Source organism: Eupeodes corollae, chromosome 1, assembly GCF_945859685.1.
Source record: "Eupeodes corollae chromosome 1, idEupCoro1.1, whole genome shotgun sequence".
In the NCBI taxonomy this organism is placed as follows: Eukaryota; Metazoa; Arthropoda; class Insecta; order Diptera; family Syrphidae; genus Eupeodes; species Eupeodes corollae.
In genome coordinates this window covers 75,760,972-75,788,569 of record NC_079147.1, presented here as the reverse complement: position 1 = coordinate 75,788,569, position 27,598 = coordinate 75,760,972, and the positions used below count along the sequence as shown (strand labels likewise).

General features: G+C 35.5%; 1 protein-coding gene across 1 annotated transcript in view; it reads right to left on the bottom strand.

The window, feature by feature from the left end:
* LOC129938346 (aminopeptidase N-like) overlaps positions 1 to 26,337 on the bottom strand; it is a 44,990-nt gene extending 18,653 nt beyond the window's left edge. The window contains exon 1 of the mRNA XM_056045835.1: positions 26,126 to 26,337. The gene's annotated coding sequence lies outside the window, so the exon portion shown is untranslated. The remainder of the gene's footprint in view (positions 1 to 26,125) is intronic.
* Between the last annotated feature and the right edge of the window lie 1,261 nt (positions 26,338 to 27,598).

The following is a 27,598-nucleotide window of genomic DNA, read 5'->3' as shown; positions in this document are numbered from 1 at the left end:
CGAAAGGAAATTTTTACCAAGTTTTAGTATTGATTTTTTTTATAGTTTTATTTTCTGTAAAAAAACTGTCAATTCGAATTTTTTAAAAATTTTACCAAATGTTGAAAACAATATTTCTTATATGATACAATTAGTTTGAAGCCAATATTTAAAATTTTTAAAGAGATATTCGAGTCGAAAATCAATTTTTACCAACTTATACATTTTTTTTAGGTTTTTATTTTTTGCAAAAAAACTGTCAATTCGATTTTTCTCAAAATTTTGTCAGATGTCAAAAACATTATTCTTCGTAGCACAAAATTGTTTTAGAGATGAAATCATATTTCAGTCGTAAAATATTGCAGGTGACAAATTTTCTTTTTTCAGTTTTATTGATTTATAAAAAAAACCGTTATATTGATTTTTTTTCAAAAAATATACCCATTTGGTATCACGTTACAATATATTATATAAAATTTAATTCAAGTCTCTAGCGTTTTTGGTTCGTAAGATATTTAGGGTTAACCAACATTTTCACCTTTCTTTCAAACTGCGATGGTAAAAAAAAACCACCCACGCAATTATGTTGAGAGCCCTTTCTGCATCTTTCTGCCTTATTATCTATATAACAAAATTTATTTGAAGTCGATATCTGTTCTGGTTCTTGAGCTATGGAGGACGAAAAAAACGTCGCGAACAAGGACGAGGACGTACGGACGTACAAACGTACGTACACACGCACGCACAGACATCTTTCTAAAAACCCTTTATTTCGACTCTAGGGACCTTGAAACGTCGAGAGATGTCAAAATTTTCAATTTGACAAATCGGACCCATTACAATAACTTCCTATGAGAAGTTAATAAATTACTTTTGTTCAATGGAATGCACAAAAAGGGGAACTTATGTTTAGCAAGATCTTGATCATAAATATATTGATTTATTTTACCCATAGAAAACCTTATTGGCAAATAATAAGGTTTGTTCGTTTAGCTCTCAACTCCCCACAAATTTGACTGTCATAACTCACGTAAGTTTTGAAGTTTTTCTTTAACTATTACATTTTCTCCCTGAAATTATTACAAACTCTCATATCGTCTTTTTACCATCGAATAAATTCTTTAAATCAAAAACCAAGTGCATTTGATTGTGTTCTAAATTTTCTAATCAAGGGTATAAAAAAGTCTAAAATTAGATTTGGTACTCTACAGTTCTTTTTGATATGCAAATCACGGGCATTGTTTTATCTACCCACAACTTTGTTCAGTCTTTATGTTATGCATTCACCCGGATAATTGTACAATTATCTATGTTTAAGTGTGCAATGAATATTGTGTCAAAATATCGGCTATTTAATGTGTTGACCTGAATTCAATTGGCATTTTAACAATCTGTAAACTTTTTATTGCTTCAATCGTAATTTTCACGTACACTTTACTTTTCTTTATGCGACAATAGCCAAATCTAACAGCAATATTCTGCTATTCACGTGGATCCTTTATTCGATTCACCTATTCAATTCACTTTCACACTGCCTTTGCATTCTGCTATCCATCAGGTAAACTACATTATCCCAAACCAATTTGACACTTAAATAAACAGCTGTTGTGATTCATACAAAAATTAAGTTTTATCAATCCACCTAAACAAAATAATTTGTATAATTTTTGGAATTTTGGAAATAAGCAGTATTGGACTCTTTATTCCAATTGGAGGCAGAGGAATAATAGAATCCTCAAACAGAGAGCTTCTAAGAAATGTTAAAAAGTGTCTTCCTTCCCCTTAAAATGTTAATATTCTTTTATTTATAAAACAGATATGCTAAATTTAGCAATAAATTAGTTTTCACTTAGATTTTTCTTACAAAAAATTAACAAACCAGAAATCACAAGAAAAATCCGCTGCATTTTATATGTGGATCTGAATTGTATAGAATGAATGCTTTTACGTGAATAGAAGAATACCGCACACTATTACCGACATTCACTTCGAATGAATAGCAGAATAATGATTAGTGAAAATTGAAGTAAAATTCCCCCCGATGAATAGTAAAATAGGCCTGTAAATTATTTATAGTAAAATCAAGAATTGCAATAATGGCATTTTTGGTTTCTAAATTCAGAAGAAGAAATACCTTTAAACAATCTGTTCTCAAGTTAAATTGTTTGTTGTTAGAGTTAACTAATACATGATTAAATGATATTTCAATATTGGCAGATTTAAACAATTAAACCAATTTTCTATCAACCATGTTAATACCCATTTTTATCTGTCAAAAGTGACAGAAAAAATTATCAGTCAATCGTCGGCTAATTTTCTATCAACAAATTGACCGATTTCTTCCATTCGTTTGTAAAAAAGATTAGACGCATAAGCAAATTTTACAAGATAGTCGTTATTGCCTGCTTCATAGCTGTTTCACTTTTTGAATATTTTATAATTTTGTTTGATGTTTTTGCACGACCTGTTGTTTCATATTCTTTGTTTTCCAAAGAGTCTATTTTTATTGTTTTCAACCGTGTAAACAGACAATTATTAAGTGGTAGATAAGAAATTGTCCGCAATAGCCGGCCAACTTTTTACCAAAAAAATGCATAATATTCGGATAAAATAAACCAACCAAACTGACAGTTTTCACTTGATATAAAACTAGCAATCGCAATCTAATTCGATGCTATTGGAAGGCTTTTGACAGTTCAGCCAATATTGGAAGATCTTCCAATTGGCTGCGTTCAATCTCAGACAGATAAGGTATCCGGATACCATTTTGTTTGTGTAAAATAACAGCTGATCAAAAACAGCTGATATGTCAAAAAATGAATCTAAAGGTATCCTAGAATTTCTGATGTATGTAGGTATCTGACAGAACAGCTGATTCAACACATGGTTGAATTTCAAGAAACTTGAAAATTGATTTCAGCTTTTTGTATTTGTTGGTAAACTTAGAATAGTTTTCTGTTAAACGTAAATCGTATAAAGCAGGATATTTTGCAAGTAAATTAATAATCGTATAGAATTCCAATTGAGCTAAGAGGAAATTTAACATCGATTGCGTTTAAGGTTATCTCTAATTTATTAAATTGTTACGCACCTATTAATTCATCATCGTCCGACTAATCAGTTGAATTATCCATTAAAAGTTTTATCTTACAACAATTTTTGACTTCGAACCTTAAATGTTTCTCTGCTTTTTGTGAACAGCTGGAAGTTGTTTTTATTTTTTGACAGCTATTGAACTCGTTCAACAAGGTACATATCTAAAAATTCACCTATCCAAGATACCATTGTGTATACTCAGCTTTAGATTTGGTTTATTTAACAAGTGACATTTGTGGAAGATCAATCAAAAATGTCATAAAATATTGAAAAATACATCCATGATCCCAACAGTGTTTTGGATTCTATTTTATTTCGTCCGATTGTCTGTACGTCAGATTCGTGATTTTGTCTATAATGTTAACTATTTCCAATGAATTATGTAAAAAAATTAATCCATTACGGTTATTGAACTTAGAAGCATTTAATTTGGTTTTTGTTTCTAATTCATGCAAAAACAAAATAATATGAAATTAATATGATAATTTCAGGTGAGAATTTATAATAATTTTATCAAAAATTCAATCCCAATACAAATCCACATAAGCACGTCAACAGTCAAATTTGCATTTAAAGAGTCTACAAATTTATAAATATTAACAAGGAATTCTTTCTTTCTTCTCTTACTCTGATCTTCATAAGGTGGTAAGATTAGATTATCAGACCAAGAAATGTAAATTGTAAAGCTTTGATTCTCTGAATATAGAGAATAGAATTTAATAACATTTCCTTGAATTAGAAGATGTTGTAACATAACGTTTTATACATCCAGGAGATAGGTTGACCCTTTTCAATAAAATGAGCTCCTTGGTTATAACATATTGAATATTATTTAATTGTTTACGGATTAACGTTGTGGATTCATATTTAAAACTAATAAGTTCAATGAGTCAAGAACACGTTGAAGATAGAATCAATGTGAGCTGAAATAATCTTTATTGTTTTTATTTAATCTGCGCAATAAGAGACATTTTAATTCTTGATAAATTAAAATCGTCATTAGTTTTTAGGACCAAAAGGAAAGGACCAAGGTTGCTCCCTTGAGGAACTGTCAAACTTTTCTTTTAAGGCACACACTCAAGGAGATATTATTTCTTTTATTATGCAGAGTCACAGTGTGAACGTTAAAAAAGGCAAAGATGATTTGAAAGGAGGTGTCGGTGCACATTGGGTTTGAATTCATGAATATTGCAATGACTGAATAATGGCTGAATCACAAATACGCTTCAGCTTCTGCTTCGTCTGCGTTATGGTGGGCCTGCTTCGAGGATACTTTGAATGACATTTATATTATTTCATAACTCAAAAGAGCAAATATTTTGTGTGTTGAAATTTTTACAGCTGTTGAACTGTCAGTACAAAGAAAATGTTCAGATAATTGAACTAGAGCTTCCGTTTGGAGTCACATTACGTTACATTACGTTCTTTTCCTTACGATTGTCAAACGAAACGTGAGGTCGAAATTCCATTGTGATACCATGCAATGAATTCCTGTGGCTGAACTCGTAAACGTCAGGTGAAGCCGAAGCTGAAGCGTGTTTGTGATTCAGGCATAAGGCATTCCAATTCGCGTAGTAAGACTAAAGAACAAATATCTGTTCTTGAAAGTACGGACGTAGTTAGTAGTAATGAGCTTTCCTAGGAGCGAGAATATTATTTATGTTTTAAGGGAGAGGAATAAAGCTGGCTGTTTCTAGAGCACCGTCCAAATCTTTAAGACGCTCTTCAAGCGACGAATGTAAATGAACCTATGATTTAAATGAACCTATGATGATTTATCGCTAATCAATTAAAGTGCTCTACTTCAATAATGTCCAAGAGGCTTAAGTAAGTTATAGAAGCACCAGCCCAGTGATGAGAGTTATAATTAAGTTTTGGACGTATATATGTAAGCCTTGTAGACAACAGCCAAATCAAAGGGAGAGAAAAACTTGTATTGCCTTTGAAAACCCAAGAAACATGATATCGCGTAGGTGATCTTTCCACAAAAGGGGAATGGTGATTGATGATACATATACCGAGAGTATAGAGATGTTCAGTCTCATTGGTGCTAGGACCATTAATGGATAATGGTAAGGGGGTACATTTATATCGGTTTAACGTTACAACACAGCAATGGGTTTTCAAAGCATTAAATTTAAAATCTCTATTACTTCTTGAACATCCAATCTATTTCTGCCAGACACGTCGAGTCGAATTTCTTGTAAAATTGGACATGATCCTAGAAGTGAGCAATATTTTCTTTTTCGTGTGTGTTTCGTGTCGTACGTGTTATATCTTGCAATCAAAATCAAACGCTTCACCCACAGAATCCGTTTATCCACGATTGTACGAAATTCAGCTTATTTGTAACTAAATACCTCAAAACTTATTTTTACCAGCCTTGACGCATCCATTTGAAGTATTTTGACAACATAATCAAAATGGGTCCTAATTGTTTCGATAAACATCGGTGAAATTGCAGTTTCAATATGCAGCATGCTGTTCGGCGTAGTTGAAGGAAGAGCAAAAATTCGTTTTAAAAAGAACCGGAGTAGTTTTTCGACATGCTCATACTCCTTATGGCCCCACACTTAGGCGCAGTACATTATAATAGACTTTGATACGACTTGAAATAATTTATATTTGTCGGAGTGGTGAATAGTTTTATTTGCAATACATTTTTTCCACGATGTGCATATGGCTGCCTTTGCCTCCTGGAGTTTTGCTTTCACTTGTTTTTATACACACAGGTTCCTCGATATTATCATCCCAAATACTTGATTTCTTTCATGACACTGACTTCTTCTCCTTTGTATTTCCACTCCTCGTTTCTAGCATATCTCCCCCTACCTTTTCTAAAAATCATATTTTTTTTGTTGAAATTGACTGCTAAATTCCAAGTATTACAGTATTCTTCCAAGCTAGAGATCATATCTTAGAGTTGATCAGGAGACTCGGATAATATGACGATGCCATCCGCATACAGTAAAACTGGAATGCTCTACTTAGCAAATTTCACTCCTGTTCCAAGGGACTCGACAATATCATCTATAAAAAGTTTGAATAGAAGGGTACATTCTTGCTTTAGACCCATTGAAGACCTGAATTCTTCAGATAGGGTTTCATAGTCCCAAACAGAAATAGCATCTTTTTCATACAACGCTTTCAAAATAAAAATAATTTTGGAATAGATACCATAATTGGCAAGCTTCTCTTTCAAAGCTGTCGAAGGCTGCTCTAAAGTCCACGAAGAAGGCATAGAGTTTTTTCCCACGATGAAGGTAAGTTTCAGCAATATTTAAAAGAACAAAAACCTGGTCCGTTGTAGAGTAGCAAGACGAAACCCTGCTTGAAATTCACTAAGCTTTGAATTAACATGTACCCAGGTGGTCAGTCTTCGGAATATAAAAAAAAAAAAAAAATTGGGTGGCGCGACAGTCCGTTGAGAACCAAGGCCTAGTGACTTACAACTCTCAACCATTCCTGTGTGCGAGTAATGTTGTCAGGAATGGAGGGGACCTACAGTTTATATGCCGACTCCGAACGGCTAATTTTGAGAAAGCACTTTTTCATGACAATAGTTACTCTTGGAGAATTTGTCAATTCCTCGCAAGAGGCAGTACCCGTGAAAAGACTTTAGATGGCATAGGCAGGGATCGAACCCAAGACCTCTACCATGACAGTCCAACGCACTAACCATCATGCCACGGGTACCACAATATATAATACTGACGAATAATTTCATGGACGCGTTTAAAAACGATATTCCGCGGTAGTTTTCTTCAAAGGATGGGTCTCCTTTTTTAAAAAGCAGAAAAATGATTGAGGACAGGAAATTCGCAGGAATAGAACAAGACCTAAAAATTCCATTGTAATACCAAGCTCGGATATAAAACTGGGAGAGGCATACTTCCTATGGGATTGAAGAAAACGAATATGAAAAGCTAAGAGTACTATCGTCAGCTAAACAGTGTTTTGGATAAGAGCGAGTAATAAAAGAATCATTAATTTAAAACCTGAAAAGGGTGGTAAACAAAGTTATTGAAGATTAATAATTCAGCGACTGGTCTTATCAGAAGCTTTACTTCAATCTGTGATTATCAAGGAAAAAAAATTATCACATCGAAAATTGTACGAGAACAAAGTGATTTCATCTTCCAAACAATTGTGTCCAACGAAAAATAATGTTTTTTTGACAATTGACAATTTTTTTTATAAAAAATAAAAACCAATTGAATTTCGAATCAAATATCTTTTCAAAAACTTAAGATTATGGCTTCAAACTAATTTTAACTTATAAGAATTATTGTTTTCAATATTCGGTAAAGTTTTGAGAAAAATCGAATTGACAGCTTTTTTACAAAAAATAAAAACTTAAAAGAAAATTTAACAAAAGTTGGTAAAAATTGATGTTCGACTCAAATATCTTTTCAAAACTTTGAAATATTGTTTTTAAACTACATTTATCTTTTAAAAAATATTGTTGTCAATATTCTGTAAAATTTTGAGAACAATCTAATTGACAGTTTTCTTACCAAAAATAAAAACCTAACAAAAAAACAATACTAAAACTTGGTAAATGTATTTACGACTCAAATAGCTTTTCAAAAATTAAAAATATTGTCTTCAAACTTTTTTTTTATTTTACAGAAAATAATGTTTTCGATATTCAGTAGTTTTTTTTTATAAAAATCCAACAGTCGGGTAGTGAGGCCGATCTTGGCGTTTCAGATCTAGGCGAGACATTACTGGAAGAATCCCAGGAGATAGGCTGGGAATTCAATTTTTTTTGACAGCTGACAGAACTCTCCACAAATATTTTTCCGCTGTGGTTTTCGTTTTCATTTAGCTCTGCACGTGGAGACCGTCGAAAAAATTCGTTTCACTTCAGCTGCGTACTAGGCTTGAAAAAAAAATGAAAAAAGAGCCTAACGCGAATCTGCTCAGAACCTTAACTTACAAGTTTGAACTCAATCGACCCAATGGTTTAGGCTGTAGGAGCGTGGACAGACAGACAAAACCAACCGGACGGAATCGCGGGACCCACTTTTTTCGACTTCTCTACCATCGTAATATCATGTTTGATTAAAATCTCGAGTTCGAAATTTTGCACGAATGCAAAACTTGCCATATAGCTCCTATATGTCGCAAGTAAAAACATTATCACGTTATTAAGGATCATTACTGTTCCAAAGGTAAGCAAATATCTATCCAATAACTTGCCTAATTTCCCTAATTTTCCGCCCATAAATTCTGCGACATTGGAATTAACTGACTATTTCTTGGCTAGATCTTCTCTTAAAATATTCTCTTAGATAAAAAGAGAAAAGAAAGAAGAGAATGGAGGAGTATAAGAAAAGAGAAGACTAAAAGTATGCGTAAAGGTAGAAGGTCTATTAGTTCGCACTAAGATAAAATTAACCTTGATCAATTTTTGATTGATCTTAACATATACAAAATTCCTTTCGACCCAGATTTTGTGTTGGTTTTCGGTGTGTCATAAAATTGCTTAACGTGCAGTAATTAAAATATTCCGACATTTTATGAATACTCTAATCATACTAATATTATAAATGCGAATGTAAGTTTGTTTGTTACGCTTTCACGCAAAAACTACTAAACCGATCACCATGAAACTTTGCACATACACTCTTAAAGGTATTAGAAGTAACATAGGATACTTTTTATTAAAACAAATAAAAAAATTAACAAAAATAAGAAAATTGTTTGTCAAAATATCGTCAAATTTAGCTACTTCAACGCCATCTAGCATCATAGTAATGAAGTTTCAACCCTAAATACTGTAATACCAACCCACTGTATTACCGACGGTGACTACAATATCTAATTCAATTGAATATAGTTTCAACTGTTTCTATTTTTTCTATATTTACCGTACATATTACGAATTTTGAATGCTTTTGTCTGCGCATGTTGTTGCATCATGTTAGAGGTCCAATTAGCTTTACAGAACTTAAAATTGTCAATGGTGAGGAATGTCAAACCAACCGAGAAGCATGTGAAGCTCGTCGACTGTTAGAAAATGACAATCATTGGGATGAAACTATGGAGGAAGCTGTACAATGCCGTTCGCCAGATAAAATCAGGGAACTTTACGCTACGCTTTTATCTTCTTGCGGTCTTTCTAACCCTCAAACTCTTTGGAATAAGTACAAAGAATACATGCCTGAAGATATTTTACATCAACTGCAGCAAGTACACACAGACATTACTTTCAATGAACATGTCTACAATAAAACGCTAATTATAATCGAAAACAATGTTTTTACGATATACTTACTTACTTAAGGTGGCGCTACAGTCCGGGGCGGACCTGGGCCTCAACCAACAAGAGTCTCCAGCCAGCTCAGTTCCTAGCTAGCTGTCTCCAGTTTCGCACGTCAAGTTGGTTGAGGTGCTCTCCCACCTGCGTGCGCCACCTGAGTCGCGGTCTTCCTCTACTGCGCCGTCCCTCGGGATTGGATTCGAAGACCTTCCGGGCTGGAGCGTTGATGTCCATCCGCTCTACGTGACCTAGCCATCTAAGCCGTTGGACTTTAATTCTGCTAACAAGGTCAGTGTCGCTGTACAGCCCGTACAGTTCGTCGTTAAATCTTCTCCTCCATTCTCCATCTATTCGTACGGGACCAAAAATCACCCGAAGAATTTTTCTCTCGAAGCATCCTAAGACGCTCTCATCTTTCTTTGACAGGGTCCAGGCCTCAGCGCCATAAATGAGAACCGGGATGATGAGTGTCTTATAGATGGTGATTTTAGATGCTCGAGAGAGGAGTTTACTTCTCAATCGCCTTAAAACCTTTTTTTACATCAAATGCATCGGTAAGATCTTTTCCGACCTTGACAGAGCAGCGTGCATTCTACATCGTCATTCTGCTCAAACGGATAAGTTTGACAGGGATGCCAAAACTAGACATTGTTCTGTAGAGCTCTTCCCCATGGATGCTGTCTTGCTCGGCTTTAAAATCGATAAAGAGGTGGTGGGTATCGATTTGAAGCTCCTGGGTTTTGTCCAAGATCTGCCGTAGTGTGAATATTTGGTCGATAGTGCACTTTCCTGGTCTGAAGCCACACTGATAAGGACCAATCAGGTTGTTGACGAATGGCTTCAGACACTCACATAATACGGCAGAGAGGATCTTATACGCAATGTTAAGGAGACTGATGCCTCTGTAGTTGGCGCAGTTAAGAGGGTCTCCTTTCTTATGTATCGGGTACACTATGCTGAGATTCCACTCATCGGGCATGCTTTCTTCCGACCATATTTTGCAGATGAGGTGGTGCATGCTCCGTACCAGGTCATCGCCTGCTGTTTTGAATAGTTCGGCAGCGATGCTGTCAGCTCCAGCAGCTTTGTTTGACTTAAGTTTTGGATATTGGAATTGTTGATCTGCGTCACCGAGGTTAAGTGGTTCTATCTCCCTTACAGCTGGTAAGTGGTACCCGTGGCATGATGGTTAGTGCGTTGGACTGTCATGCTAGAGGTCTTGGGTTCGATCCCTGCCTATGCCATCTAAAGCCTTTTCACGGGTACTGCCTCTTGCGAGGAATTGACAAATCCTTCAAGAGTAATTCTTTCCATGAAAAAGTGCTTTCTCAAAACTAGCCGTTCGGATTCGGCCCAAAATTGTAGGTCCCTTCCATTCCTGACAATAGTACTCGCACACAGGAATGGTTGAGAGTTGTAAGTCACTAGGCCCTGGTTCACAACGGACTGTTGCGCCACCCCATTTGATTTGATTTTGATCTCAGCCAAGCAATAAAATTTAGTTATTATATTGACTTATTTCTATTATTATACCCTTAGCCTTTATCTTTCATACTTATTTAATTTCTCCACTGCGGGCGAAGCCGCGGGTAAAAAGCTAGTATCTAATAAAAACAAAACAACTAAACTCATTACATTTGCATGAGAATAGTAAAAACAAATGTTTATAAAGAAAACTTAAAAAGTTATTGATGGCTGCAAAATTCTGTGGATAACCTATCAAACGAGCATTAAACCGAAGCCACTTATTAAGTTGCACTGCTATAATAAAATAGTTAAAAGTTTAGTAATAGGTTTATTATCTATGGATAGACTTGTTTGAGATCATGTAATGAATGAAACTTTATTATTTAAAGAAAAAACGTGAAGGCAAGGCTTTACCAAAACAATGAAACATGTGCCTATAGCCTATTGCCTATAGCCTATACTGGCAACTTGTATATGAATAAGAAATGGAAAAACTACCTGCAATGATTTATCAAGTTTTCATCTAAAAATTTATCAATTACATTGTAAGTATCATTACAGCAAATTGATAGATTAAAAAAGTAATCGCATGATCAAAAGTTAATTGCTGAATGTATACAATTCATGTGCCTTCATCTCAACGTGTGGTTTTGTTCAAATAAATAATTTCATTACCCGTGTTTTGTTGGAAAATCTTTTCATAGTATGAATAATACCGATAAAAGTAAGAGTAGAATCTTTCTACGGATGGGGTTTTGACATTTATACGAGTCTCGAATAGATCTTATGTGATTTCGTTCTCAAATGTTGGTACGATTGGTATTACATTTGTATCTCGATGGCTGTGTTCGTTGAGTAGTTGTGTATTTGGAATCATGTGTTTTCCATTGGGGACAACAATCAATGTGTTTCAGTTGATATTATTTAGTTTTGTTAATGAACATGGACTAACTGGGCTTATTTTGTAAGAGAACACAATAGAAAAGATAGTAAAGTTTTGCTATGTTACCACCAAAGGTTTATCTCAGTTTAGATTAAATAAATCCTTTTGGTGTTTCCACCAAACAATAAGATTCAAAAATGATTAAGTTTGACAGCTCATGTTTTTGACGTGTTAAGTGCAAGTGAGATAGTTTGATTCGTGTTAAGCTATGAAAAACTGATTAGTTCAGCACCATATAAGAATATGATATCTACTCCATGTACATTTTTTTTTTGTAATTTTTATTATTTATTTTTTGTGCACTAACAAGCAAATAAAAGACCTAAATCCATTTTCTATTAAACCAACTCCTCCACACAGGTTTTTCTGCTCAAATTTTGACTCGACTCCGATCTCCGACGGGAATCAAGTCAAATAAAGTTAATTTCAACTCGATTCAGGTATATAAATAATTGAGGCGATCTTCAAGCTCGCTTCAACATGTTAATGTAGTACTCTAGGAACAACCCCCTTCTTAAAGTCTTTATTATATGTCAAATTGTTTGGTTAAAACTTTGAAATCTCAATTCCAGAAATTTTTTTACCATTTCTTTTTGAAAATTGTACATTTTATTAGTTTTAGCTATTTTTTTGCTAAGTTACTTCTAAAATTTGATTTTCACAAAACTTTCTTCTATTTGTGTGTTTTTTTAAAATTATTATTCTGACAGAATCGTAGTACCCGTGGCATGATGGTTAGTGCGTTGGACTTAGTCGATCTTTGACTTCCAAAGCGATAGCAAGTGTTTTCAAGTGGTTAATAGTTAATTTTAAATTAAAAAGTGCATTTGTAGGGTTTTCCTTTTAAGAAGGCAGTAAGCCACATTTTCAACAACTAATCGGTAGCCTAGTAAAGGTTGCGTCCGAACGAACACGTCAAATCTTCGGTCGATAACTTTTCTTCCGAGCATCAGCAAAGTTTTCGAAAAAATCATTAATAGGGCTCTGACTAAGTGGGCTGCGGACAACAAAATAATTCCGGATAAACAGTTCGGGTTCAAGGCGGCTCATGACACAATTCATGCTGCGTCTAAACTCGTTTCTGATATCCAATGGAATAAATCAAAACAACAATGCACAGGTGCTGTTCTGGTTGATTTGGAAAAGGCCTTTGACACCGTATGGTTAGAGGGTCTTTACCTAAAATTGAGCAGGCTTGGCATAAGCAAGCCATTGTTGTAAAGGGTAATTTTTTTTGAGGTAAGGATTTCCATGCATTAGTATTTGACAGATCACGCGGGATTTCAGACATGGTGTCAAAGAGAAAGATGCTCAGTATGCTTTGACATTTCATCATGAATAGACTTACTAACGAGCAACGCTTGCAAATCATTGCATTTTATTACCAAAGAAAAGTTGGCAGAAAATCCGCTTTTTTATCGACAAATTTTGTTCAGCGATGAGGCTCATTTCTGGTTGAATGGCTACGTAAATAAGCAAAATTGCCGCATTTGGAGTGAAGAGCAACCAGAAGCCGTTCAAGAACTGCCCATTCATCCCGAAAAATGCAATGCATTGGACCGTATTTTTTCAAAGATGCTGTTGGACGCAACGTTACCGTGAATGGCGATCGCTATCGTTCAATGCTAACAAACTTTTTGTTGCCAAAAATGGAAGAACTGAACTTGGTTGACATGTGGTTTCAACAAGATGGCGCTACATGCCACACAGCTCGCGATTCTATGGCCATTTTGAGAGAAAACTTCGGAGAACAATTCATCTCAAGGAATGGACCGGTAAGTTGGCCACCAAGATCATGCGATTTGACGCCTTTAGACTATTTTTTGTGGGGCTACGTGAAGTCTAAAGTCTACACAAATAAGCCAGCAACTATTCCAGCTTTGGAAGACAACATTTCCGAAGAAATTCGGGCTATTCCGGCCGAAATGCTCGAAAAAGTTACCCAAAATTGGACTTTCCGAATGGACCACCTAAGACGCAGCCGCGGTATACATTTAAATGAAATTATCTTCAAAAAGTAAATGTCATGTCTTAATATCCTAAAAGAACTCTTACAAAATTCCTTGGACAGACTAATACTCTGGGCTGATCGGTGTGGACTCGGTGTTAACCCACACAAAACCGATCTGGTCTTATTTTCGAGGAGATACAAAATTCCATTTGTCAACACTCCTTACATTAAAGGAATCCAATTAAAATTCTCAGACGAGGCCAAATACCTAGGTCTTGTCTTAGACAAAAAACTAAATTGGAAACGCAACGTACAGGAAAGAGTCAAAAAAGCTACTGTAGCTCTCTTTTCTTGCAAAAAAGCTATTGGTAATAAATGGGGTTTACAACCCAGAATCACGCCTTGGCTATACACATCGGTAATCAGACCGATTTTAGCGTACGGTGTGGCAGTATGGTGGACTGCTTTAGAGAAAGGTATAAACAGGGATAAGTTAAATAAAGTTCAACGTTCAGCCTGCCTATGTATAAGCGGATCGCTTCGCACGACCCCGTCTGCGGCACTGGACACCCTGCTCTACCTTACACCTCTTGACATATTTAGTAAACAAATAGCTGCAAGCTCTGCTATTCGCCTCAATGCTTCGTCGCAGTGGACTAACAACAACATTGGCCACTCCGTAATTCTAAGGTACTTAGAATCAATTCCAAAGCACACAGACTACACCATCCCCCAACTACAATTCGACAGAAACTTCCAGATTTCTATACCTACCAGATCTTTTTGGGAGGATAGGACACTCTTGGAGGATGAGTCAATCCATTTTTACACAGATGGCTCAAAAACCAAAGAAGGGGTTGGTGGTGGTGTGTACTCTGAACGACTGAAATAAAGTCTCTCATTCCGCCTTCCCAATCATTGTAGCGTGTTCCAGGCGGAACTTTTGGCGATTAAGGAAGTCTTGTCTTGGCTCAAAGAAAACGTGATATCAACTTCTGATATCCGTATTTTCTCCGACAGCCAGGCCGCTATCAAATCTCTGGACTCATCTCTACAAACTCTATAACAGTCCATAACTGTCGATCATCTCTAATGGAGATGGCGCAACAGTTTAATATTCACCTTTGCTGGGTGCCGGGCCATAGAGACATTCCAGGTAACTGTAAGGCAGATGAACTCGCCAGGAACGGTACAGTACAACGCATCCTACCACGTTTGGCAAGTACTGGCATACCAATCGCTACTTGTAAACTGCTACTAATGCAAGACGCTGTGAGGAGGGCAAGCACCAGGTAGACCAACATCACCACGTGTCAAGCCACAAAAAATATCTGGCCAACACTGGATTTAAAACGTTCAAGATGCTTGCTCTCTCTAAGCAGATCGCATATAAGCTCGATAATAGGTGTCATAACCGGACACTGTCTAATAGAAAAGCACGCCACGAGACTAGGCGTATTCTCAAATGACTTTTGCAGAAGCTGTATGGTCGAGGAAGAGGAAGAAACGGTTCTTCATCTTCTCTGCACATGCCCTTCTCTAGCTCGAAAACGCAAGAATTACCTAGGAGAATTCTTCTTTAACGATCTAAATCATATCAGTATAATCAGCCTCTCACGTTTCGTAAGGGACTCTAGCTGGTTCCATTGAGCTTAGGAGGAAGCCTCAAGATTCATGTGGTATCACAATGGGCCATTAAACTGGCCTAAGTGTGTCCGTTCCATCTTGGACAGCCACTATAGCCTAACCTAAATGTCATGGACCAATCTAACGTTTCAAATAAAGAATTGATGAGATTTTGCAAATTTTATGCGTTTTTAAAAAAAAAAAAGTTCTCAAGCTCTTAAAAAATCACCGTTTAAATACTCGTACTTTATGATATGCTTAACGGTAGAAAGTTTGTTGTCAAAAGTGGCAATGTAACTTCTACCACAACATTCTCAATTAAAAATGGTCTTCAACAGGGAGCGGTGAATTCGCCGATTCTCTTCAGCATTTACACCAGCGATCTGATAGGTAGTCTTACAAAGGCAATTGCGTACGCCGACGATCTAATTGCGTACAGAACGGCTCGAAAGGTTGAGGTTATTTGAATTCTCTTGCAGCGTGATTTTGACAAGATTCAGCGATATTGCGACGACTGGAAACTGAAACTTATCCAGAAGTCGGAGACAATTCTGTTCCGGACTCCGTTGGCTAGGGTCACGAGGGATACGTGTAAGAATTGGGGCAAGATGGTCATCGTTGATCTTCACGGGCAGCCATTAGCGAGCAAAAGTGTAGTGAAGTACCTTGGTATCTGGTTAGATCAGTATTTATATTTCGACAGACATATATGTAAATGCTGCTCTGACCAGGGCCAGAGGAGCTTTTGCTCTGACGAAACGGCTGTTTTTTAGCAGTCGGCTTGACCCCAGAGTGAAGGTAATTTGCTACATGGCCCTCATACGGCCAATGATCGTTTATGGTTGTCCTGTGTGGTTTAACGTTGCTCCTTCCCAGATGGAGAAGTTTCGGGTGTTCGAGCGGCAGTGTTTACAACGCTGTACCGGCTTATATCAAACAGCCGAGTCTTCTTATGTGCATTATTTTTCCAACGAGGTCCTATGCAACGGGGCTCGAATCAACAGAATTGACAATTTCGTGATAAAACTCCTTCGAGGTCATATTGCAAGAGCTATGTCTTCGACCAACAATTTAATTTTCGGGGCGTTCTATCCAAACGACAAGTATTTTGAAAGTGCACGCTTGCGCGGCTTTATTCCACCAGAGGCATTCCTCTTTTTAGACAAATGCGGTCTGATACAGGAAAGATTGGCAGTTCCGTTTATCTACCACGTCAGACGAAGAACCGTGGATAGGCGACTCCCGTACAGTCGGGACGTCATGGCACAAGGCGGAGCGGAGCTCCTTCGGTTCAGTAGGGCTGTGTCCGAACGGGACCGAACTGATAGGGTGAAGCAGGAGAACCAGTTTTGGTGGCTTCAATCGGCACATGATAGTGTGTAGTCAGGTTGGGGTTTAAGCCTTGGCCGGCTTACATACTTGTTTTATAGTTTTAGGGTTTAGTTTTAAGTAGAATAGGCATGGTGGCACAAAAAAAATTTTAAAAAAACATGGAATTTAAAAATCAAACAAAATTAAAAAAAAAAACACACAAAAAAGACAGTAAAATATAAAAACAAAAAAAGTTAGATTTGCTGCTGTGGTTGTTCTAGTTTTAAGTAGTTTATAGGTAGAATAGGAAGTTTAAGTTAGTTTTAAGTTTTATTTAAGGACCTTATTTTAAGTAGTTTTTAAGTAAAAATAAAAAAGGATATTGATATTAGTTTTTTTTTTTTAATTTTCTAATAAATACAAAATAAATAAAATTTAAATGAAGTAAAATAGATCTTAGGGCCGAAAGGCATTAGTTTTAAGTGTTATAGATTAACTTAGAGTGTCCGTATGGGACCATTAAGTTAGTTGTAAGTTATGGATAATTAGTGTAGTTTTATGAATTTTTGTCTAGCTTTAAAATAGGTTTAAGATTGAATAAATAAAAATGAATTTGAAAAAAAGAAAAAAAAAAAGGCCGTTGGACTGTCATGCAAGGGGTCATGGGTTCAATCCCTGCCTGTGCCACCTTAATTTAAAAAAAAATAATTTGCGCGGGTACTGCCTCTTGCGAGGAATTGACAAATCCTTCAAGAGTAAATCTTGTCATGAAAAAGTGCTTCTCAAATTAGCCGTTAGATTCGGCCTTAAATTGTAGGTCCCTTCCATTCCTGAAAACAGTACTCGCACACAGGAATGGTTGAGAGTTGTAAGTCACTAGGCCCTGGTTCACAACGGGCTGTTGCGCTACCCAATTTAATTTTTAATTCTGACAGATCTTTTTTCAGTTGTACCAATTTTCAAATACCATAATCTGGCGACTACGGATCGTTGTGTTGGCAATTTATCACTGTACTATGCATGGAATACCAAAAAACGCACTTATTGATGTCAAAAAGAATTTAAGTTAGAATTATATCTAAGAATAAAAGTTTAAAAAGCTGATTTGTATGTTGATATTATGTTTAGTTCAGGCACTCTGTTACGAAGTATTATTTACCATTGGCCGGGATCTTACAACATATTAATAATAATTGAAAAAAAGTATTTTATTTAAATGCAAAAATGTATAAAACTGACATCTTAAAGTTCTAGACAGATAAAACTACGTTGGATTATTTTTATTAATATTCACTGCAGATCATGAGTTTTCATTTTTATGTTATATTAGATTTTATGTCAGAGAGTAGTAGTGGGTTGGGTACCCTAGCCCCAAAGAAAAATTCCCAAAACCAAATCCCCAAATCTAAAATCTCTGAAACCAAAATGCTCAAAACCAAAATCCCCAAATCCAGAATTCCCAAAATAAAAATCCTTAAGCACAGATTCACCATATTTTGAGTATATCTAAGAAATTATTTGACTATATCTAAGAAATTTAACAAACGTTGGTAAAAATAGATTTTCGACTCAAATATCTTTTCAAAATTTTTAAATATTGGCTTCAAACTAATTTTATCTTATAAGAAATATTGTTTTCAACATTCGATAAAATTTTGAAAAAAATCGAATTGACAATTTTATTACAAAAATAAAACTCTAAAAAAAAAAACAATACTAAAACTTGGTAAAAATTTACTTTCGACTCAAATAGCTTTTCAAAACTATAAAATATTGGCTTCAAACTTATTTAATTTCACAGAAAATATTGTTTTCGATATTCAGTAATTTTTATATAAAAATCCAACAGTCCGTTTTTAATACAAGAAATAGTACGCAAATTTGGTAAAAATTGATACGAGTACATATGGACAAACTTTTAAGCAAGACAAATCGACAGAAGGGATGGAAAGTTATCAGTATGGGTCGCATCCCAGCCTTTTTTCAGTTTTTTTGATTTAAAAAAAAAAACGTTGATTGGATTTTTTCCGAAAGTATACTGGTTTAGTATCACGTTACAATATATAATATAAAATTTAATTCAAGTCTCTAGCATCATTGGTTCGTGAGATAATTAGGGTTTACCAAAATGTTCATCTTTTTTTTAAACTGCTATAGTAAAAAAAAACCACAGATGCAATTTTCTTGAAAGCCCTTTCTGCATCTTTCTGCCTTATTATCTGTATAACAAAATTTATTTGAAATCGATATCTCTTCTGGTTCTTGAGCTATGGACGACGAAAAAACGTCAAGACAGTACGTACACACGCACGCACAGACATCTTTCTAAAAATCTTTTATTTCATCTCTAGGGACCTTGAAACGTCGAGAAATGTCAAAATTTTCAATTCGACAAATCGGACCCATTACAATAATTTTCTATGGGAAGTTAAAAATACTAAAACTTTGCAACAATATTTTGCATACAGTTAAATGAATTTAGTTCTATTTTCTGATTTTTTTCCGACTTTTTTAGTTGAAAACTAATTTTTATTACAAGCAGCATTTGAAAGTTTTTGTTTCTTATAAAAATACAAATTGGATTCATCTAAGAACATTATCTTAAGTTAAAAACAAAACTTTGCATAAAATGAAATAATTTTTAAATCAAAACATTCATTCATTTTTAAAATATTCGAATCGAATATCAGTTCTTACCAATTTTGTGTACACATTTTTGTAGATTCTTATTTTTAAAAACAATATTTTGTATAAGATTAAATAAGTTTGAAGACATTATCATTATTTTGTACCAGATATTCAAGTCGAAAATCAATTTTTACCAATTTTTAGTAGACATTTTTTTAGCTTTATGTTTTTATGTAAAAATAAACGTTTCTTTGATTTTTTCTTAAAAGTTTAAGATTTCGTTGTCCTGAAGATAACATCATTTCCTTATTCAGGGTTTCAAATATTTTTGTTCAGTTTTCTGTATTTATAATATAAACCGTTAATTGATTAAATCGAAAATGCATGCTTTTGATATAGAAGAATCCCTTCTTCGTTGGGTTAAAAATTACCTTTCGGACCGTTCAATTCAAGTAGTGTTGGACGGGTTCAAATTTGATATTCACAAAATAAACGCTGGTGTGCCCCAGGGCCCCGTTTTGTCTCCGACGCTCTTCCTTATTTTTATAAATGATCTTTTGTCTGAAACTTCTAACCCACTAAATTGTTACGCTGATGACAGTACCCTCAGCTTTTCATATTCGTTTTTAGATTCTCATCCTTGTCCTTCGGATGTGGAACCTCAACGGCAGCGTATAATAAGCTCATTAAATTCTGATCTCGACAGCATTGTACAATGGGGAATCAAAAACCGTGTAGAATTTAATGCTTCAAAAACTCAATGCTGTCTCCTGTCGTTAAAGCGTAACCCACTATCCATGAGCGGCGCTTGCATCCAGGAAACTAATCAACTTTCAGAACTCGGTATGAATATCACAGATCACCTCTTATGGAATGATCACATATTCGATATTGCAAAAAATGCTGCTAGGTGCTTAGGATTTCTCCGACGGTGCAAGAAGTTTTTCACCTCTTCTGATCTGGCTGTAATTTATAAAGCCTTCATTCGTCCAAAATTTGAATATAGCTCTATATATTTGAGCAGGTGCCCCTAAAACAAGTTTAAGTATCTTGGACAGGATCCAAAAAAGAGCTTTGAAATTGATAGGCGATAGAACTATAACCGTTTGAGCTCAAAGATGTAGCCAATACATCTACGGGATTTCGAAATCACCGGAATATTAACTGGGAGCGTTATAGGGAAGTACTAGCACAACTGCTTAATCACAACCTTCTTAAAAGCTCCTCGAGTAAAGATGAACTAGACCTTTCTGTAAATCATCTCACCCAAGCCTTAAATGAATCATTGAGATCTTCATGCCCTGTAACCATTTTAAAGGGTAAAAAGAAACCTCATTGGTGGCGTAAAGAACTAGAACCATTCAGAAAGAGCTGTCGCAAACTCTTCAACAGATCTAAGTACACTAGATCTCCTTCAGAAACCTTGGAAAGATTAATTGAAATTTACCTTAGACATAATTTAAAACCATGTCTCATTTCCACAGCTCAACATGCTTACTCTAAGGGAAAATCAGTAGAATCAGCTCTTCACTTGCTGGTACGTACTATTGAACATTCCCTCGAATACAAAGAATATAACCTGGTAGCGTACCTAGATATTGAAGGAGCTATCAACAACGTCAGTTACCAGGCGATCACAACAGCAATGATTAAGCTGAAATTAGAGAAGTCACTCATAGATCTTATAAGTCTTATGCTCAAAAGCAGGACAATAATTTCTAACGTGAGAAGTTTTCTTACCACCCGATCGGTGAATCGAGGCACTCCCCAAGGTAGAGTCCTTTCGCCTCTTTTATGGAATATGGTAGTAAACGACATACTTACAGCATTTGAAGCAGAGGGTTTTAAGGGGATTGCCTATGCTGACGACGTTGCGATATCCGTATCTGGGAAGCACCTCCAAGTTCTCTCGGAACTCCTACAAAATGCCCTAAACAGGCTAACTAAATTAATGATATTTTCGAGAAGATATAAAATTCCTCAGATTAGCCCACCCAAGATTAGAGGAATACCATTAAGCTTTTCCGATCAAGCTAAATATTTGGGCTTCATTTTAGACAAAAAACTAAATTGGAAAGCAAATATTGATGAAAGAGTCAAAAAGTCTACTGTAGCGCTTTTTACTTGTAAAAAGGCCATAGGATCAAAATGGGGCTTCTCCCCAAAAATAACCCACTGGCTATACACTTCGGTAATCAGGCCGATACTCATTTATGGAGCCGTCGTATGGTGGACCGCACTGGACAAGATAGTAAATCTAAATAAGCTCATCAAAGTCCAGCGGTCAGCAGGTATGTGCATCACACGAGCACTTCGCTCAACACCAACCGCAGCACTGGAAGTGCTTTCAAATCTAACACCACTTGACATCTTCTCTAAAAAGGTGGCTGCCAACTCATGTGTAAGGCTTAGAGCCACCTCTCAATGGACCAGTAACAATACTGGACATACTACTATTCTAGACAATTTCAGATCTATCCCAGATCGCTTAGACTATACCACCCCAAAAATGGTACTCGGTAAAAGCTTCCATGTGTCCATCCCTTCAAGATCCTCCTGGGAAGAAGAGAGACCCCTGGAAGACGATACGGTACACTTCTATACTGACGGTTCAAAGACCGATCACGGAGTTGGAAGTGGTATCTTTTCAGAACAACTGAATCTCAGTCTATCCTATAGACTTCCCCATCAATGCAGTGTATTCCAGGCCGAAGCAATGGCGATTAAGATTAGATTAGATTAGACAAAAACATAACATAACAAGTATTGACTTAAAACGGTCAAAAAGCTTGATATCACTGAGCAGACAAAGTATAAGCTCTACAATTGGAGTAAAAACGGGACACTGTCTCATAGGAAGACATGCTCTGAGGCTAGGGGTCTACACTATACAAATGACTTCTGTAGAAGCTGCATAAACGAGGAGGAAGAGGAAACAGTCCAACACCTTCTATGTACATGTCCAGCACTCTCCATTAGAAGGAATAACTTTCTCGGTAATCTCTTCTTCGATAACACCAGTGAACTGGCAACGATTGACACAAAACGTCTCTCTAACTTTATTAAAAGTACGAAATGGTTTGTTTAAGTCCATTACTCTCCCATGAGTAACCTCATTTGTGGTTTCACAATGGACCCTTGAGGTCTACGTGCGTCAATGACATCTGGACAACCACTCCAACCTAACCTAACTTAACTATAACCGAAACAATTACGTCACTTGAACACCGCCGTAATGTTTCATGCCTTTCGTTGTTCTACCGATATTTTTATAAACAGTGTTCTATCGAATTAGCCAGTTGCATCCCCCTCCTAAAACAATTCAGCCGTAATACTCGTTTTTCTAGGAATGCACATTAGTTTAACCTTGAGCCCAATTTCGGACGTCACGAATGCGGAATGCTTTACCAAGCTCTGTTTTTCCTTTCATTTTGATATTCAAAACTTTAAGACCAATGTGCATCGGCATCTCCTGTTTAATCCTTCCCTGTTTTCCTAAAGCTCGCACTGTGTTTGAACTTTAAACATGTTAAGGGTATTAGTAACCCCTTGAGTGCCCGTTTATTATAAAAAAAGAGGCTGGGATGCGACCCACACATATAACTTCCCATCCCGTCTGTCTATTTGTCTTGCTTAAAAATTTGTCTATATGTACTCGTATCAATTTTTACCAAATTTGAGTACTATTTTTTGTAGATTTTATTTTTTATGAAAAAACGGACTGTTGGATTTTTATAAACGGTGATTTTTTAAGAGCTTGAGAACTTTAAAAAAAAAAAAAAACGCATAAAATTTGCAAAATCTCATCGATTCTTTATTTAAAACGTTAGATTGGTCCATGACATTTACTTTTTGAAGATAATTTCATTTAAATGTTGACCGCGGAATAGCCCGAATTTCTTCGGAAATGGAAATTCCAAAGCTGGAATAGTTGCTGGCTTATTTGTGTAGACTTTAGACTTGACGTAGCCCCACAAAAAATAGTCTAAAGGCGTCAAATCGCATGATCTTGGTGGCCAACTTACCGGTCCATTCCTTGAGATGAATTGTTCTCCGAAGTTTTCCCTCAAAATGGCCATAGAATCGCGAGCTGTGTGGCATGTAGCGCCATCTTGTTGAAACCACATGTCAACCAAGTTCAGTTCTTCCATTTTTGGCAACAAAAAGTTTGTTACGATAGCGATCGCCATTCACCGTAACGTTGCGTCCAACAGCATCTTTGAAAAAATACGGTCCAATGATTCCACCAGCGTACAAACCACACCAAACAGTGCATTTTTCGGGATGCATGGGCAGTTCTTGAACGGCTTCTGGTTGCTCTTCACTCCAAATGCGGCAATTTTGCTTATTTACGTAGACATTCAACCAGAAATGAGCCTCATCGCTGAACAAAATTTGTCGATAAAAAGCGGATTTTCTGCCAACTTTTCTAGGGCCCATTCACTGAAAATTCGACGTTGTGGCAGATCGTTCGGCTTCAGTTCTTGCACGAGCTGTATTTTATACGGTTTTACACCAAGATCTTTGCGTAAAATCTTCCATGTGGTCGAATAACACAAACCCAATTGCTGCGAACGGCGACGAATCGACATTTCACGGTCTTCAGCAACACTCTCAGAAATAGACGCAATATTCTCTTCTGTACGCACTGTACGCATTCGTGTGGTTGGTTTAATGTCCAATAAAGTAAACTGAGTGCGAAACTTGGTCACAATCGCATTAATTGTTTGCTCACTTGGTCGATTATGTAGACCATAAATCGGACGTAAAGCGCGAAACACATTTCGAACCGAACACTGATTTTGGTAATAAAATTCAATAATTTGCAAGCGTTGCTCGTTAGTAAGTCTATTCATGATGAAATGTCAAAGCATACTGAGCATCTTTCTCTTTGACATCATGTCTGAAATCCCGCGTGATCTGTCAAATACTAATGCATGAAAATCCTAACCTCAAAAAAATCACCCTTTATAAAAATTACTGAATATTGAAAACAATATTTTCTGTGAAATAAAATAAGTTTGAAGACAATATTTTTAATTTTTGAAAAGCTATTTGAGCCGAAAGTAAATTTTTACCAAGTTTTAGTATTGTTTTTTTTTAGAGTTTTATTTTTTGTTAAAAAAAACTGTCAATTCGATTTTTAAAAATTTTACCAAATGTTGAAAACAATATTTCTTATGAGATAAAATTACTTTGAAGCCAATATTTAAAATTTTTGAAAAGATATTTGAGTCGAAAATCAATTTTTACCAACTTTTATAATTTTTTTTTTATGTTTTTATTTTTTGTAAAAAAACTGTCGATTCGATTTTTCTCAACATTTTTCAAAATGTTAAAAACAATATTTCTTATAAGATAAAATAAGCTTGAAGCCGAAATTTCAAGTTTTTGAAAAGATATTTGAATCGATATTCAATTTTTACGAACATTGAGTAATGTTTTTTTTAGATTTTTATTTTTTATAAAAAAAACTGTCAATTAGATTTTTCTCAAAATTTTATCAGATGTCAAAACCATTATTCTTCGTTGCACAAAATTGTTTTAGAGATGAAATCATATTTCAATCGTAAAATTTTGGAGGTGACAAATTTTTTTTTCAGTTTTATTGATTTAAAAAAAAACCGTTATATTGATTTTTTTCAAAAAATATACCTGTTTGGTATCATGTTACAATATATTATATAAAATTTAATTCAAGTCTCTAGCGTTTTTGGTTCGTAAGATATTTAGAGTTAACTAAAATTTTCACCTTTTTTTCAAACTGCTATGGTAAAAAAGCACCTACGCAATTTTGTTGAGAGCCTTTTCTGCATCTTTCTGCCTTATTATCTGTGTAGAAAAATTTATTTGAAGTCGATATCTCTCCTGGTTCTTGAGCTATGGAGGACGAAAAAAACGTCGCGAACGTACGGACGTACAAACGTACGTACACACGCATGCACAAACATCTTTCTAAAAATCTTTTATTTCGACTCTAGGGACCTTGAAACGTCGAGAAATGTCAAAATTTTCAATTCGACAAATTGGACCGATTACAATATTTTCTAAAGTTAAAAAGTTATTATTTTCCACTAACTTTAATACAAAATATTTGTAATTATTTTTTAACGAAAAAGAATTACAAATCAAAAAACTCTAGAAAACCAAAATTTTATTTGAATCTCACTTAATTTAAAGTTAAACCAATTATACACACGAGTATATGTAAAGTACTAAGCCGCCTTATTGAAAAACATTACAGAAAAATATCGTAAGGTTTAGCAATAAGTTTAATTCAAACCTCAAACGCAACTCTTTTATCAACACGAAGGTGGGTGGAAATTAGAACGCGTTATTTTGTTTATGCATTTTATGAAATTGTCTCCATCGTAGGTTTAAATTGTTTTTATTTTTTTTTTATTTTAAATAAAAAAAAGATTAAATTAAGTATGTAAATCCCCAATCAAAACAAAAACTTTATGTAATTCAATTTTCTTATCGAAGTAGATTAAAAAAAATCAATCTTAAACTGAAATGACATCCATTATAATTAAGTTAAGCAAAAATCGTCAATAAAAACAGAAATACGTAGAAACACATTAATCAATTCGCGCATTAATTAAAAAGCGATATGTTTATATCCTCCCCCTCTATACATTGACGAACCTTGTAAGTTGTAAACATCTAAGCTTAGTGTAAAAATAATAATGTATCTACTTTAACTATAAGTCGATAGTTGAATAGACAAGAATTTAAATGACACAGATTTTTGTTTTCATAGAAATGAACTCAATTAAAAACAAAACAAGTTTTTGCGAAAAAAAATAAGTTTTTTTGTTTTGTTTATAATTTATATAAATTGAATTTCACCAACCTTTTAATTAATTGACACTTTTTATGCTCCTAGAAAATTGATTTCACTTTGAATTCGAATAAAAAAAAGACGGAGGCGTTGAAGTTAACGCTTTTATGATGAGTCTATAGAAATAGAGACTCCACACGCGACCCAGAAGACGACGACTACGACGACGATGACTACGACCGATGTAATGCGACTGCCGGCAGTGGCAGGCAAGAAGTATCTAGTTCTTGAAATACAACAGCTGCCTATATTTATTAGGATAGGCGAGTAGGACCATGGTAACTATGGTTACTAGTTTCATGAAGCTGGAACTGTTGCTGTTTCTGTTTTTGTTTCTGTTGATGATGGCTTATGCTGGGCTTGACGTTGAAATGGTTGAGAGTGCATAAACCGAGTTGAGTTGACTACCCCCACCACCTGTTGTTGAATACGCACAACGTGTAATTTGTTGCTATTTTGTTTTTGTTTTTGTATGGTAAACGGTGATTTTTTAAGAGCTTGAGAACTTTAAAAAAAAACGCATAAAATTTGCAAAATCTCATCGATTCTTTATTTGAAACGTTAGATTGGTCCATGACATTTACTTTTTGTAGATAATTTCATTTAAATGTTGACCGCGGCTGTGTCTTAGGTGGTTCATTCGGAAAGTCCAATTTCGGGTAACTTTTTCGAGCATTTCGGCCGGAATAGCCCGAATTTCTTCGGAAATGTTGTCTTCCAAAGCTGGAATAGTTGCTGGCTTATTTGTGTAGACTTTAGACTTGACGTAGCCCCACAAAAAATAGTCTAAAGGCGTCAAATCGCATGATCTTGGTGGCCAACTTACCGGTCCATTCCTTGAGATGAATTGTTCTCCGAAGTTTTCCCTCAAAATGGCCATAGAATCGCGAGCTGTGTGGCATGTAGCGCCATCTTGTTGAAACCACATGATAACCAAGTTCAGTTCTTCCATTTTTGGCAACAAAAAGTTTGTTAGCATTGAACGATAGCGGTCGCCATTCACCGTAAAGCCTAGTACATACTTGTGAACCATCTCGTGAACCCATACAAATTTCAGTTTTTGGTTCACCCGTGAACTTGCTCGTGAAGCTGAGTGGAGAACAAAGTGGAGAGTTTTCGTTCACGGGCAATTCACGTGCAAAATGTACGGGAACTGTTGGTGAAGCTTTGACATTTGGTTTGTTCATGTTCACAACGTGTACTCACAAGTGTGTACCAGTGAGCAATGTCAAAAGTTCACTTTCTCCACTGGCGAACGTTCACTTCACGAGGAAGTATGTACTAGGCTTAACGTTGCACTGTACGCATTCGTGTGGTTGGTTTAATGTCCAATAAAGTAAACTGAGTGCGAAACTTGGTCACAATCGCATTAATTGTTTGCTCACTTGGTCGATTATGTAGACCATAAATCGGACGTAAAGCGCGAAACACATTTCGAACCGAACACTGATTTTGGTAATAAAATTCAATGATTTGCAAGCGTTG